Genomic DNA, 17225 nt, shown 5'->3' with positions numbered 1-17225 from the left:
GATAGCAAAGGTCCCTCCTTCATCAGGGGACGGAGGCGGCACCGGTTGGTCGCTGGTTTCCTGTGCACACTGAGCTCCGCCTGTGTTTGGTGCCCTGTTGGCCTCCCAATGGTCCCTCTGCCCCCAGCTCTGGGCTGCCTCCTTGCTTTTCCATCTCAAGAAGCCACCTTAGTCTCTACCCAGGTGCTGAGATAGACGGGGCTCCATCCCCGGGAGCCCTGCGCTCTTTCTCCTGGAATTCATAATAAATCCAATTTAGCAGAGTGGTTTCGCTCTTGCCGGTTGAGGGTCTGCTCCCTCCCCCCTCGATTCCACACTGTGTGTCGGGACGATGCGCAGGGTTGAAGGAATGAAGCTCTAGTCCAAACCAGAAACTGATAGGAAACGACAAGACCTGAGATCACAGATCACACAGGGGGACACCGCTGTATTGCTTTGCTTGATGACAGCGTGAGGGAGGTGGGCGAGGGGAGGGCGGGGCCAAGTAGGGCTCTTTGTCCTGGGCCTGACTCGCTCTTCAGGGTGGTGGGGAAACTGTCTGGAAGCTCGGAGGGTGTAGGGAAGAGGGAATGGGCACTGCTGCCCAAAGGAAGGCTCCCAGCTGGTCTGGCGCCATGGTTCCTGAGTCTTCAGATGCTCAGCTTCCTGAGTGAGAGCTCGGGCTTAGGTGCCAGCTGCCTTCCGCGTGTCCACCTGGATGCCCTTCCACCTCTGAGACCAGACAGGACGACAGTGACCTCTTGGGCCCCCCCTCAAGCCTCTCCTCCCATGCGTGGCGTTCACGTCACCTCCACCTGGTCGCCAACCTGGGTCGAGGACACCATCTTGGACTCTACCTTTCTCAGCCTCTGGCCCGGGTGGTGTCAGCGTGGAGGCGACATCCAGAGAGTATCTAGGAGGAAGGAATGGAGTGAGCCACAGGGCTGGGCCCAAAGACGGGGTCCCTCTCCAAGGGTCCCCACTCTGCCAGAAAGAACAACTGAGCTCCTGTGCGGGGGTCCAGCGAGAGTGGGCATCACAAAAACGGGCAGCCAAGACAAAGCTCCTTTCCGTCTGCTTATGGAAACTGGAAGACGCCGGACCACATCTCCTCTCCCCAGGGCCGGCTGCAGGGAGGAGACCTCGCCGCAGACTTTCCTTCACTTTTCACATCTCCCTCGGCATCCCAGAGAGATCCCTGACTCGTCCAGGGAGTGACCCGCACGTGTCAGCGTTCACAGGGGCAGCTCGCCTGTGTGGACGGCCACACCCGCCATCGTCCAAGAATCTGCACTATCCAGGCCCCTTGTGATGCGCAAACACAGATCCTGGGATCGAGACCAGCCTCCACCACAGCCCCAACATTCAAGTCCCTGCCTGGATCTGCAGCCACGTCTGTCTCTCTTGGGCCCGAACGCTGGCTACACTTTTGTTTTATTTTATATTCCATTTCATTTTCCCACTTCTCCACTTGCTCTACCAACTTGCCCTCTACCCTGAGCCCTTGTCCCATCTTCTCCTAGCTGGAATGTTCCTGGTTAGTGCCTCTCTTCCTGTGAACCTCAGCTGGAGCATCGCTTTCTCCTGAAGATTCTCCGACCTTCCCAGCAAGGTCACACGCCCTCTGGAGGGCCCTCCAAGGCTCCTGGACCTCACGTCAGCTTAGAGTTATTTGTGTGACTGGTTTGCTTATGTCCATCTTACCCACTAGGCCACAGGTTTTTTAGGACAGGCTGTGACAGCATGTCCCTGGAATCTAACAGAGCATCTGGCACACAGCAGCATCCCTCAAGGTTTTTGCTTAACTAATTAATTAATGACAGATCACTAAGCCCTGGACACCCATAGATGAATCTAAAGTGCAAAATCTATTCTGAAGAGGCTCAGAGACCAGCAAAGAGAGGAGAGCAATCCAGAAAGCTACGGGGTGCCTTTAAATCTTACCGCTGAGAAGAGGGGACTTTCTAGTTTGCTTTTTCCTGGAATGCATCTGCAAAAGAATAAATAGAGGATGAGCTGAATCTTGAAGTCTGGATGGGTTTGACCCAGAGAAGGGACTACAGGTGACAGTAAGAAGAGGTCAGGACGTAAGAGCCCGCTGAAGACTGAAATCAAGGTGGATTCTAATGAGCTGTGGACGGTATTCTTGGTTGACCTCCGAATGTCCCCTGGGGCACTAGCAGTGGAAGGTCTGCTGCTCTATCAAAGCCCACGTTCCCAGCAGCTGGGGCTGGGATGTCAATGCGGAACTCTGATAAGGGCCACTGCTCAGTCTGGGGGCCTCTCCCCACCGAGGCCTGTCTCCAGCACGGGTCATTGGTCACCTTCTCTGGGGCAGTAGAAGGCCTCTCACACCCAGTGATCCTCACGCTGGCCTTTTGTGTCCAGCCTGAAGGAGAACACTTAGTTCTGACTTAAGATGGGACCTGGTCACATGGCATGGAAGCGAAACCAGAGAGAGAATGAGAGACATGGAGGAAGAGAGCTCGGGGGCTCCTTCTGAGCTCTTCACGACAGTGTCCCCACCACTAGTAAAGCCTGTCTCCTGCACCGACGAGCCTGCTCAGCCTCCCATTCCCTCAAAGAGCAGAGAGGAAAGACAGGCAGAGAAGGGACCAGGGGACAGGTGGGTGTGGGAGAGAGGAAGGGGAAGGTACCATTCCTTCCTCCATCACCTACAGAGGGAAGCAACAGGAGGCAGAGGTATTCTTGGTTTCTTCTGCCAGATGCAACATTTCCTTTCTATTTAACTAGCTCATATTAAAACCTCAAAAGTAAACCCAGGACAGGCGTAACTTTCAAACGGTTCAGTGAGTCCCTAAGAGTCCTGGTTTGGATGCTGAATGCCCCCCAAGGATCTATGTGTTAAAGGCTTGGTCTCCAGGGTAGCACTATCTGGAGGTGACGGAGCCTTCAGGAGGTGGGGCCTAGGGGGAGGAAGTTAGGTAATTGGGGGATGTGCCCTCGAAGAGGATTGTGGGACCCCAGTCTCTTCCTCTTCTGTTCCACTTCCTGGTTCATGATGTAACCAATTTGCTCTGCCACATACTTCCACCATGATGTGCCACCCTTGCCAGAAGCTCAAAGTAATGGGTCTCCTTGATTTTGGACTGGAATCTCCAGAACCATGAGCCAAAATAAACCTTTTTTCTTCTTAATTGTCTCCCACATTTCGTTACAGTGGTGGAAAAGGTCACTGACACACTCTCCTTCCCAAACTTGGCCTCTTCCCAGGGCTGAGAGCCAGAGACCTTTGGCCAGGGGAAGGGGCGGTTCCCTGGACCTCTTCATGGCCCTTGGGGACCACCTCTTTCATACTGAATAAATCAGCTTCCAGGGTAAGATTGGAGCTGGCCTGTCTAAAACTGGCTGTAGCCACAGATTCCTTATAATCCATCATCTGGTCCCTCTGTGACCACCCCAAGACCAGAGCCACCCAGTGCCCCGAGACCATGGCTCTCTACACAAGTTGAGGCCTAGAAGCTGGTCAGTCTCCCATTCAGCCCAGACTCAGCCCCTTTTCTTACTCCAGCCCCCAGCCCAGCCCAGCTTTATTTATTGGTTTCCCATCTTTAGCCAGGTGTTGAGCATCTCTGAAGTACGGCGTTGAGTCGGATTTATCTGCATATGCCTACGCACACACAAGCCTGTTCCTTGCAAATTATGTTATTATCTTGCACAATATGGTAAAACCCTAATTCTGCTCTTGAAGCTGAGTGATCGCGGACAAGTTAGGTAATCCGAGGGTTTGCGGTCTGGCCTTTCTAAAGAGGCTAATGGAACCATCTCGCAGGGCTGTGGAGCGGGTGATTGGCAGCGTGGAGGGGCTGACGCTAAGAGCACAAGAAGTACCCCCTGTTATTCCTGGGCACTCGCTCCGAGTGTTTATCAAACAGAATAATTAACAGGCATCCCTTTATGGGGTTTGGCAGTAAATGGATTGTGTGTAAATGTGCAGGACAGGACGGGGAATGGGAACGGAGGAAGGCAGACCCCAGGAAGCCTGCAGGTTTCCTTCCCCCAAGCCTATTAAGAAGAAAAATTGTCAGCTTGAGTTTGGGGTTTGGGATAAGAACAGTGAGCAAAAAGATAAACGGGGACATGTTTGTCTTCTCCGAAATCTAGGACATTAGCTTGTTTCCCCTTTTAAAATAAAATAGGTCAGCTAAGTGAAACCGTGTGCTCGATCAAAGATACCTGTGAGTATATCTGAGAGAGAGAGAGAGAGAGAGAGAGAGAGAGAGAGAGAGAGAGAGAGAGAGAGAGAGGTGTAAGGAGGGAGAGGAGGGATCTGGCGGGAAGCTTTGAAGAGGGGTTCCCTGTACCCATGCCCTTACAACAAGGGTCTCCCTACTGGGTTCCACATTCTTCCTGTCTGGTCACCTGGTGATCACCCTCATCAGGTAGCTCAATCCTGGGCTCTGGTTTTAGTATTGTGGTTTTACTCCCCCCACCCCCACCCCCAGTAATGCCTCCTGGTCTCTTAGCCAAGAAACTGACTCAGAGATCTGGCTTCAAAGCTGGTTTCTGCCACTCACTCTGGGTGATTTGGGATGGGTTACCTTAATCTACTTAAAGCCTCAAACTCTTCATGGAGAAAGTGGAGTTGGTATCCCCCCCTCCTTTTGGCTGATCTTTCATTGGGTGACATCATACACGGTATGCGTCTGGAAGGTGTCAAACACCAAAAGGCAGCTGCTACTAGCGCGGGAAGTCGCAGCAGGGCCAGTCACAGTGTGAACAGATGCAGCCACGGTGGCGGCCGGGAAGAGGAGCAGGTCAGCCATGGCCCGGGAGGTGAGACCCCTCCGGGAGCAGCATGTTCTAGCCTTTTCCATGTTCTAGACTTTTCTAGCGCTGATCGCTCGCACGTACGTTACTAGCATGGGAAACTGAAATCGTCCAAGACCTGGACACACCTGGCCATAAATGCCTTAAATAAGAAAATACTTAATACGTTTTTCAGGGGGAAATAAAGCCTGCAGAATCACTCAAGGACGGATTAAGGTTGTTTTCTTCAGGAATGGGTGTGCACCCTGGTAATCCCGGATACTCTGGAGACTGAGGCAGGAGGATCGCAAGTTTGAGGTTAGCCTTTGGCAATTTAGTGGGACTCTGTGAGTCTAAAACAAAAAGAGCTGGGGGTGTAGCTAGAGCACCCCCCAGTTCAATCCCAACCCAGCTGGGTCAGCCAATGGTCTTTTGACGGCACAAACTCAAAACCCCCTGCACAGAGCATGCTAACTGCCCTCTACCCTGGAAAGAACCGAGCACTGGGTGAAGCGGCGCGGTGACAGTCTACGCCTGCGCAAAAGAAACCCAGGCCGCCCCCTTCCTGCCATCCAATCAACGAGCCGCTCCTCCCTCAGCTGTCCTCTAAATCCTGCCTCTGCCAACCTATGGGGAGGCAGGTCTGAGCGTGCAGCTGCTGGCCCTGCCAATCGACCAAGCAACAAAACCTTTTCTTTTTGCAAAATACAGTGCCGTAGCATCGCTTGTAGGGAGTGGGCAGGGAGCCCTTGCTGGGTATCAAGACCCACTTGGGGAACCCAGATCACCTGCTAAGTCGTTTAGCATGCAACGCAACGGCTCTCAGAACTAAAATAAGTGATCTTAAAGTTCTTGGTCCCAACTGAGCGTCATATTAAGGAAACAAGGAATGCTAAGTTCCTTAGCAGCAATCTGAGCGCTCAGGTGGACCAAGCCTTAGAAGGACAACTGAGCTGCGGAGCCGAGAGCCTACTGCCAACAGCCGGAGCTCCAGTCAAGCACAGCCACGCTGACCAGGCAATAAAACACTCTGGGAAAGCGCCCCTTGTTCGACTGTGCCTGAATCATTGTCTTTCCCCATCGATTCCTTGTTCAACTGCTGGGGAAACTAATTTGAACGAAGGTCAGTGTTTCTTCCATGGCCTTTTGGCTGTTTGAAGGAGCAACAGGAAGTTTTAAGCTGTTTCTTTTCCACCAAAATCACTTTCAGTGACCTCAGCCTAAGGTTGTTTACAAGTCTCTTCTGTATTTCACCAGGAGAATAAGGTCACGGGCAGGCTCTGGGACCTCACGGTGTCCATGGAGATCACAATGGTGACTTCCGGGCAGCAGGCACCCCTGCAGAGCTGACCATACCCCCATGGGCCCTGGCAGAGTGAGAACTGTGGGAAGGCTTGTGTTGAAAACCCAGGTTTTGCTTTGTTTTATTTTATTTTTCCTCCAATTGGAACTCAGGTGAGATGGCTAGGAAGTGTGAAGAATATAGATCGATTTTGTAATGCCTTAATCAAGACCAAGTTCTGGGTCAATGTCAGGATCCCCGAAGCTCTGTCTTTGTCGATCAGAACCGTGACGGTTCTACCTAAGGTTCCCGACTTTCTGGGGAGCAGCCCGCACTGCGTAAGCCGGTGTGCAGCAAGAACACACAGGCGAGCCCAGAGCCCCTCTGCAGATCAGCAATCATCTCGGCTGTCTCCATCTTGCCCCTGGAATTGCTGCTTCTCTGACAGCCCGAACTCTGAACCTGGGTGCAGAAGCTGCAGGGCGTGCCAGCTGTCTCCTGCCTGCGTGACAGCAGTCTCTCTCTGAGTCCTTCATCCTCAGCAATCAATTGGGATTTGGCCTGTGTGGTGCCTTTTTGTGGCTCCTCTGCCTCTCCCGATTGTCTTCCTTCCAGCTCAGCTATTGGCAGAGGCTCCCTGGATTCATTTCCATCCCGTCAGCCCGCACGCTGGGTCAGGACCCACCGCTCAAAACTTCTAAACAGCAGGAGGGTGTGCTAGGAGACAGGATGTCCTTGAAATTTCTTAGGGACCATTCTGTCCTCAACCAAACCATCCATCAAATGAGAGTCTAAAGACATTTTTAGACATGGAAAGACTCAAAGTATTTCACTCCCATGCCCTCCCAAGTGGGTGGATGTTGAACAAACGGGACCTGGGAGATCCACTGGCACAGGAGAGATGGTAAGTCCCAGAAAGACACGGAGCTCCAGGCTTAGAGAACAGACCATCTGCTAGGAGTGGCCAGGGAGACGCCACTAGGGGAAAAGACCGGAATCCAGAGGACGCGTGCATGTTGGGGACTAGACAGTCCCGTTACATTTGGAAAAGTGTTGACCAGTTTTAACAGAGTGATTGGGAAATTTTAAAAAGTACATATAGGAGAAATTAAATATAGGTCAGCGTGGACAATATCGGTAGTCACAGAATGTGAACACTATTATTTACTTAACCAAGAGTTTTGACATGGGCTGGGGTTGTGGCTCAGTGGCAGAGCACTTGCCTAATATGTGTGAGGTACTGGGTTCAAACCTCAGCACCACGTAAAAATAAATAAGTAAAATAAGGGTATTGTGCCCATCTACAACTAAAAATTTTTTTTTTTCAAAAAGAGTTTTGACATAATTATATTAAACTGAGACATACTAAATTGAGACAATAAAGAACAAGAAGAGCTATTGGGGGGAAGTTGATTTAAAAGAGATGAACGGTCAGAGATCATAACCGAAAACCAATGGGTAATTTCTACAACTCATGATTCTAATAATGAGCATATAGGCAAGCGACAGAGACATATGGAAGGAAATGGCCAAGGAAAGGGCTGAGGAGCATGAACAGTTACTCTGGGAGCTAATCTCAGTGGACTGGAGGGGGCTGATTTATTTCGTTATAGGCTTTTTAAGATTTTTAAAAATTTTAACTATGTACATGTATTCCTTTGATAAAACGAAAAAGTAAAATGCAATAATATTTGTTGTCAAAAGCAGAAAACATAGAAAACAATGCAAAGAAGGAAATGCAAAGCTTCTACCCTCTCTATCCTGAGACAACCACCGTTCACATTTTTTCTGAATTTCATTATAACCGTCTTATTGCATTTTTAAAGAATTGATGATTATAAAATATTATGGTTTTCTTATTTTACATATTTCATCTAATAGTATACCATGAGAACATTCTCGAGGCATTAAAATTGTTTAAAGCATTATTTTAACATCTGCATTATAGCCCATTAAGGAGATTTACAATAATTTACCCAATCAGCTCCTTATTATTGGACATTTAAGTTCTGTCCAATATTTTATTTTAATTTTTTTCAAGAGGGCCACGATGAACATTTTTGCACATAAACTTCTTTCCCCGTCTCCGATTATGTCCTCAGAAGTGAAATTGCTAGATCAACAATGAGAAAAACACATATTTAATGAGCGAAAGCAGTAGAATTGTTATATGAACTTTAAAAACTCCTGCATAATTGTTTTAGGTTTTTTAAACACTACATTTAAAACATCTTCCTTGAGTTGTTCTTCACCCTGGGGCAAGTCGCATCTGCCAACTTTTAGGCAAAATGACTAGGCTGCATTTGGAAAGGAATGCTTATTTACATGATGACTTTTGCATCGAGAGATTACTGAGAATAGTTAGCATCATTAAACCACTTGCCCGGAGCAGCCCCAGCTTCCACCAGGTCTGGTGGCGGAACTGCCGCTGGGACCTTGGGTCTCTTCGGACGCCCACTCTGCTGCACTCAATTGAATCACTGGGTCTGCAGAGAGGAGTAAAATCTGAGCTCCCTCTATCTTGACTGCCCACGGACTTTTAAAGATGAGTCAATAAAATAGACATTTCACAGTCAGCCAGAGAGTGTCTGGCCAACTTGAATAAATGCATGACTTTCTAAAAGGAAAAAAAAAAATGAGTCATTGATAGAAACAGGATCTATGATTTTTTTCAAAGACAAGAAAAAGAAAGAACTTAATTCTCATTCAGATGATGGAATAGAAGGTCAAGTCAAATTATTTGACGTTTGAATACCAAAGAGAGGAAATTGTATGTTTCTTGGGTACACCTTTTGTTTACAGAATGGCCTCAGATTCTTGACTTCCTCTTACTCATACAAAGGTCATCTGGGAGGCGATATTACACTTTTACAAGACTCCCTTCTCTTGCTGCGGATCACTGTCACTGGAATATACTTCCCAGTCCCACTGATGTTAAGTTTGGCAAGGAGACTGGCGTTGACCCCTGGAATAAGGGCAAACATGACTACGTGTGAGTTCAGAGCCTGGGATGCAAGAAGCAGCTGTGTCTCTGATCACCTTTCTTGCATTGGCCTCGTTGTTTATGAAAGGGCATGCCCGAGGTAGTAGCCATATGGTAGATGGAAACCCAGTTTGCAGCCTGAAGCAGAGCAGACCTGGCCAACCCACAAATACATGACCGCAAAGTAAATACATAAGCAAATTCATATTATAAAAGTAGCATGGAATTAGTAAATATTGCTGTACAACAATAAACTTCTGAGGACGTTTGTCATGTAGCATTAACACTGCAATAACTGACTGATACGTAATAGCTGACGTGTTTGGATCTGTTCACAGTCTGGGCATTAGCACCATCCTCAGAATGCGTTTCTTCATGGTACACAAAGAAGCAACAGGGATTTCTTAGAGTATAAGTCCCACTGTAATTAACAAGAGTATTTTATCCTGTTATTTTATTTAATTCTCACAATAGAAATGGAGATCCCAAAAGGTAATCCAACTTGTATAAGTTCACACATTGACTAACTCGAGTAATATCAATGCATAAGTCATCCCCCATCCACAAGGAGCCCCAGGGATGCATGTGGTCCAGTGGAACTAAGCTGCTAAGGTGTTGGCAACAGATGCCTCAGGAGATTACCGCCAGCTGAAATGGAAACCAGGGATCACATGGACGTGGCTGTTGAAGTTCACTGGCTTCTTGCTGGTAGCCATTTCTTACATTCCTCTGTATTCAGGGAGGACTCTGACACGTCAGTGTGATTTGAAAAGCAAACCTTGCATTTCCTAGGGAAATTCTTCCCCCGTGACATCCTGGGTAGAGCTCTGTGGTCACATAAAATGTCGCAGTAAACAACTCAATATATATTTCAAACGTTAATTGCCTTCCCAGACCTTGGAATTTCTCACCGAGCTCACTCACAAGTTTTATGGAGGGCATAAAACTTATTGTGTTGACATACCCTTTAAAGCACTGAATTCATCAAGGCCACATCCAGCTCGGATGACATTGTGGAGAGCGAGTCAGGTTCTTTATTAGAAGCTTTATCCTGTGCCTCTCTTTTACACCACAACCAAATTAAGCTGGGGGGGGGGCAGTGGGTGTCAATACTTTTTAAAAGAAATGTGGTCTTGTTTTCCCTGGCATGTTTGCACAGAGCTGTAAGGAACCCCATTATCTACTGTAGAGGAGTCTGGACCTGGTTGAGGTCCAGACCTATGATAAGAGCCAGCATTTGAGACAACTCCTTGTGGCCAGCCCGAGTCCAAGGTCCTTGGAGGTCTCAGATAAGATGATGAGCTTAAGGGTCATGCTGAGGGACTTTTTGATTTGTTTGGAAGTTGCTTGCTCCATGATTCCTTGTTATCTGATATCTGTTCAGAACTTTGCCTCTGAGAAGTTTTGCTTACAACTCACATGTCAGTGTCTTGAAATATAAAACCCCCCAAAGCATAGAGGCAAGAACAGCTTGTGTGAAGGACTTAAGAGAATAAGGATATGGAAAAGGAAAGAGGATTCTTCCAGAATATATGTAAATGGCCCAACAAACTTAGACTTTAAGAGATTGACAGCAAATGCCAATCAAGTTAGAAAAATACCAATGAAGAGCAACAGAGAAAGAGAGAGAGAGGGGGAGGGAGGGAGGGAGGGAGAGAGCCAGCCCCAGGGACAATAATCAGGGGTCACACACCAGTTCAACTCCTCATTTACTTAAACACACATATTCACTAAGAACTGTGAGTCAGTCCCACCTGGGCTAAAATCCCTTCTCCTCTATTTACACGTGACCTCACTTTGGGCACCATACTTAATTATTCTCTCTTGGTTTTATTTTTTGTCTACCAAGTGGCGATGTAGGTTTGCTCTTCTCACTGTTATTAAGAAGACAGAGGAAATCGATGAATGCATAGCACTTCCTGAGGGCCAGGCAAGCACGCAGGTGCTTCATGCACGCTAGTTATGATGATGTGAAAATCAGAACAGTCCAGTTCCCTTGTGGGTTTTACATTCTAGTAACAGAGATGATTCACAAAATGTAAAATTATGATCTGGTGCGAGAAAACCTGACGTGCCACCGTGGGGGTTCCTTGGAATGACCGTTTAGTCCAAAGAAGAATATCTGTCCCAACACAATTGCATCTGCCCCCCTGGTCATCAGGAGAGGGAGGCAAACTCAGACTGACCCACAGAAGGTGGTACCTGTTTGACACTGTGTACTAGCTAGCCATTGCTGTGTAACAAAATACCCCCAAAATGTAATGACTTAAAACAACAAGCATTTATTTTCTCACCATTTCTATTGATCAGGAACCTGGAGGCAAGAGAGAAGAACCTAGGATAGAAACCACAACCTCTTCCATAATGTCTGTAATGTACAAAGCTGCTCCCCCGCCCTTTCCATTGCAGGCATTTTCCCCGCCTCCCAACTACTCTCAGTCTGTGAACATCCTAGCTAGCTATTGGTTCATCAGTCAGCTTGCAAGTATCCTTCTCCATTATTGGTCCCCTGTTAGCCCAGCGGGATTCTTAAAGATAGCTTCACCGCCATCTTTTCTCTCCCCCTGACTTGCTTTCTTTCTCCTCCTCGCTTTCCACTCTCTCTAGCGTGAGCCCGTTCTCTTTTCCTCTCATTTTCTCTCTTACCCTGCAGGGAGACACTTCATTTGCTTAATAAACTCCCTTATGTGATTTCCCGTGTCTGGCGTGGTTTTCGTGGGATTCCTTACAATGTCTACCAAATTCTTAGAATCATTCAAGATGGCAGGAAGGAACCTGGCAGTTGTACAGGAAGGAAGTCAGACATTCTGTTGCCTGACATCTTTATCACAGAATACAAGGCTAAAATTTTTTTAAAATGGAAGAGAAGTCGATCAATGCATTATGTGTTCACTCAATGCCATCTTCTCAAGACGACCGTCTTCAACTATCAAATTAGCGTGACCCCTCATCCCATAGGACATGATCCCATTATCTTGTTTTATTTCCATCATTAAATGACGTATTCTCATGTATTTGATTGTTTGTAACATTTTCCACCCATTGCAACCTCCAGGAAGGCAGGGACCTTGTCTGTCTCAAACATCCAACACACAGTAAGTACTTATCAAGTGACCGTCAGGCTCTCTGTAGGAACGAGATGCACCCTGGGTCTCAGAATTCCTTACATGTTGTTAGGAACACCCGGGGAGAACATGGGAAAGAGCAAGAAATAAGGATCTGCAGTGATTTTTGTTTGAACTTCCACCTGGTCAGAAGACCAAAGAAGCCACAGAGCTCTTCACATAGAAGACGAAGCGGAGCCGGGGTCTGAAGCTGTGCTGGGCTCAGGGTGGCGGAGGTGATCTCTATGTAAAGGGGGCTACAGTGGAAGCGGAAGCCGGGCAGCCACACAGGCCGGATTCCGAGAGCAGGGAAAGCAACTCAGAGGACCTGCAGGCTGAGTGCCAATCCCAACCCCTTGCCTGTGGATGGCCACCTATGTGCTGGGCACATGGCTGAACAACAGTGTTGGCCTGGCCAGGTTTCCCCAAGTGTCTCTAAAAACGTCCTCAAGCAACACACGCGGCATCTCTCACAGAACTAGACCTGGGTCCCTTTAGAAGAATCTACTACCAACTTGCCCCCCACACACGCGCACATCCTTGAAGGTGACCCCTTCCCGCCCAGAAGCCTGCTGGTGAGCGACTTGACAGCCAAGGGTCTCTGCCAGGGCCCGGCAAGGACCAAGCGCTCATTCCTGAACACGTCCCTCTCCCAGGGTGATGGAGCTGTCCAGTTGGCCAAGCCCAGGACAGGTGACAACCCTGTGGCCATGCAGTGAGGTCAGTCACTGCCATATTGAAGGCCTATGATCTAGAAAGTAAGAGAAGATGGCGCCCCAAATTTAAACTAGGGTGTCTCTCCCTGAGGAAGTTGAAGGGTCCTGGGGAGACAGAGCACGGCCTACACACCAGGCTTCTGTCCAGTTCCCAGCACCCCCAGTCCTGGCGAGACCCTTCCTCACCCAAGAAAAAGAGGACTGCACAGAAAAACAGCTTGTTCAAACCGGCGGCCAGTGAGGTGACACCATGGTGTCTGAGCACACATCCCAGATGGAAGGAGAAATCGCGTTATTGACTGCGTCACCCTCAGAGTGGGGTCAGGATGCAGAGACCCTCAACAGACGCTTGTTATGAATATCAGAAATCCAAGAGAGGAAGGGGACTCTCGCAGGCTAAAGCCATCTAAGGACCGTCGTATATGGAGGCACACAGGTTCCCTCCTCTCTCGGGTGAGTGACGAGACTTGGGATGGTTGGCGCGTACCTCAGTATCGCTACTGGCTTGCTTCTGCTGTTGCAACTAATTGCTACGAATTTAATGGGTTAAAACAGGACACATTTCTCACCCTACAGTTTTGGAGGTCAGAAGTTTGGGGTGCATTTCGCTGGGCTAAAATCAAGGCACTACCAGGCCTGTGTTCCTGCTGGAGTCTCCAGGGAAGAACCTGTTGTCTTGCTTGTTTCGATGGCTAGAAGCTCTGATGGTTCCTTGACCCTCTTGGTCCTTTTCTTGTCTCCAAGCCAAAAACACAGCATGTTTGCAGTTCTCTGACCCTCCTGCCTCCCTCTTATAAGTACCCCGATAATTGCATGGGCCAACGCAGATGCTCCAAGAAAATCTCCGCACCTTGACCTCCTTAGTCACGCCTGCTATGCACCTTTCCCTAGGTAAGGGAACATCTACCATGTTAGACTTTTAAAGAAAGTGTTGGGCCAGGCATGGAGCTCCTTGTCCTTGCCAACACTTGGTATAATTAGACTTTCTAACTTCAACTATTCTAATCAGTGTGCAGAGGTCTCTTATTTCTGGCTTTAATTTGTGTTTTAGGTAAATAAACATGTTGAGGATCTTTTCATGAGCTTATTTGCCATTTTTACATCTTTTTTAAAAACTCTAATATTATGGGATGCGTTGTCATGACACAGAACGGTGGAGGGCAGTGTGCCGCAGCCACATAGGGACATGACAGTTGACTCCGTTTCTTTTTGTTTTCTAATCGTGGGATTTCGAAGGTTCTTTTTTGCACCCTGGGCTTGTCTTTTGCTGGACCTCTGCCCCGCAGACTGTCCCTCCCAGCCTGTGGCTTACCTTTTTGTTCTTTTAATAGCCTTACCTTATTATAATAGCCCCACACTGGGAGCCATCCAAACGTTCATCAAAGGAGGATTACCAGATAAGGGACATAGATCCAGCAGGAGGCCACTCAACAATAAGGAAAGCTACTTAGGAACCCTGCCACGTGGATTAATCCCAAACAACCCTGAGTTTGAAAGAAGGCCAAACGGAATTGCTGTAGGGTTCCGTTTACATAAAACTCTAGAAAACTCGAAGTCATCTACGACGACAGAAGACAACTAGCGATCGCGCAGCGTGGAGGGTGGCGTGAGGCAAGGGGGAGGGATTGCAAAGCTTGGGGTGAGGGGTGCCTCCATCACCTTGGCTGTGATGGTTTCCAGGGTCTGTCAGACAGCAAAGCGTATAAGACTGTGCCATTTAAATGTGCACTTAATATGTGCAGTTGATGGTGCACTGATTGTGCTTCAAGAAACCTGGTATTTAAAAGGAAGACTTAAGGGATTTACTAGCTAAATGCGACGCGTGGATCTTATTTGACCTGGGTTTAAGAAAAATCAGCTGCAAAAAAAAAAAGAAAAATTGAGGTAGGAAATTTGGTCACTGACTGGCGTCCGTGGTGTGAAGGAACGAGTGGCCGTTGTTCAACCGCGGAAGCTTGGTAGCATTTGCCAGGTCTTGTTTCTCAGAGACGGGGGCTCAGGACGACGGGTGGGGAGGTCTGGAGTCGGAAGTCTGCTGGGGGAGGGGGAGGCGAAACGGGTTCAACCCCTGTGGATAATCGCCAGAGCTGAGGGGCATGGGGAGCCACCACGCTGCTCTCACTTCACGTGTCCCGTGGGTTCTTTTTTTGATACTGGGGATTGAACCCAGGGGTGCTCTACCACTGAGTCACCTCCTCAGTCCTTTTTATTTTTTATTTTGAGACAGGGTCTCAGTTGCTGAGGCTGGTCTCAAACTCTTGATCCTCCTGCCTCAGCCTCCTGAGTTACTGAGATTACAGGTGTGAGCCATGGTGCCTGGTTCCATAGCCTTTAATAACATCACCCTCCTGAAAATGGATTAGTCTGCCTCGGGGTGTCATGAATCAGTTAGAAAAAAAAAAAAGAAAGCAATTCCGATGTCACAGAGGGCCTGGGTTGATGGCCAAATCTAGCCCTTCTCTCGCAAGCGAGACGTGACTTTTACATTTTTAAACGGGTGGGAAAAAATTTAAGCATTTTTTTCTGACAGGTAAAAACTCTAAGAAATTTAATTTCAGGGTCCATAAATAAAGTTCCACCGGAACACCACCACCGACTCATTGATGTACGGTCTCTGGCTGCTCTGATGTGGCCATGGCGGGATGGAGAGGCTGCTGCGGGGACTTCAGGACACACAGGGACGAAGCTGCTTCTCTCTGGTCCATTATAGAAACGCTGCTGGTTTCTGATAAGGAAGATCCCCTCGCGGCCGGCGGTGTCGTCCTAAGCAGAGGACAATCCGGGACCCAGGGCCAGTGGAGGAGCTGGCAGGAGTGTGTGGCTTCAGGCTCCGCCTCTCCCACCCACAGGGCCCCGGGACCAAGAGCCCTGTGTTTCGGGAGCAGAGGGGGCAGGTGGCCTGCGCCCCGGGCTCAGCCCCGCTCTGCGAGCACAGCCGAGGGTGATAGGCGCGTTTTAGGAGCAAGGCGGACCCTCAGCTGCGCGTTCTGCCGTGACCGCTCTCTCTGCCGCTGGACTGTAACGCCACGGGGCAGGGACTCAGGCCACCCTGTCCGCTGCCACGCTGCGGGCCCGGAGCCGTGGCCGGGCCACCGCACACCCGCCACCTGCACTGATGAATGAACGAGGTGAGGGAAGCCTCATCCCACAGAGAACGAGCCGAGTCTTGGTCTTCAACCTCAGGGATAAAAACGAGTCGTCTTCTCGCGCAGTGAGAACGCCCTGTTGGAGGCCTCCTTGCTCGTGTCTGAAAACAGCGCCTGGAAATACCACACGGTGACTCTGAAGCGGGTTTTGCCTGCCGCAAATTCCATTCAAATCAAAAGTAGGCACACTCTGCCGTTCGGAGTTCTGCTGCATCGCACGTCCGCGCCTCTCTTCTTTGTGGATGAGGAATGATGTGCCTTGAGTAGCTGTGTGACCTTGTGCAGGCGGCTCACCCTCTCTGTTCTTTGTTTATGTAAAGTCGGGGAGCTTCATGGGATGGTGGTGAAGATCAAATGAGATAATGTATGTGAGACGACTGAACAGTCTCTGGTACAAACACCACCCCAATCCTCAATTTCCCTTCTATTCTCCTAACACAGTCCCTCTCCACTCTTGGTTTAAAAGACCTCTGGCTTCCTCTCAGCATCATTCACTATAGCTGCAAGAAGAAAACAACCCCGGCATCCAAAAACAGATGCCATCAACACCTGCGATATCTCCACACAACGGAATATTAATCAGCCATGAAAAGGATGAGATTCAGACACGAGCTCTGAAATCAGATGAACCTTAAGGACTTCCTGCTAAGTGAAGAAGCCAGACTCAAAAGCCACCCAAGGGAAGATTTCATCCTGTGAAAAATCTAAAACGGCAAAATCCATAGCGACAGGAAAAAAGGGGAGAGGTTCCAGGGACCAAGGAGAGAGATGAGGGGGCGGCGTGGGTGTGGGGTTCCGCCCGGGGTGGTGACGCTGCTGGGTGACCATGGTCACCGGGGGTGCCTGACGCTGGGAAGGGACCTGACCTCGCTGAACGGCTAGTTTTTTAAAGGTTGAGGAGAAGTAAATTTTATATGTATTTTATCATACACACCAAAAAAAAAAAAGGCTTTGGAAACTGTAAAATGCTGCAGAAATAAAAGACGCAGATTTGAGGCATCTGGAAGCAGAATTCCTGCATTTGGACCCTGGACGTGAACCGTGCACCTGGGCAGCCCTGCACCCTCCCGGCCCAATCTCCTCATCTGGAAACGGGGAGGAGACGTGTGTTCAGTCAGCTCCTTCATTGCTGTGACCAAGGTCCCGGCAAGAACGGCTTTCGAGGAGGAGAAGTGTACTTGGGGCTCACGGTTCCCAGGTCTCAGTCCGCAGTCGGCTGACTCCATGGCTCCCGGCCCGCAGAGT

Source organism: Sciurus carolinensis, chromosome 18, assembly GCF_902686445.1.
Source record: "Sciurus carolinensis chromosome 18, mSciCar1.2, whole genome shotgun sequence".
NCBI lineage: Eukaryota > Metazoa > Chordata > Mammalia > Rodentia > Sciuridae > Sciurus > Sciurus carolinensis.
Note: the sequence above shows the minus strand (reverse complement) of the source record.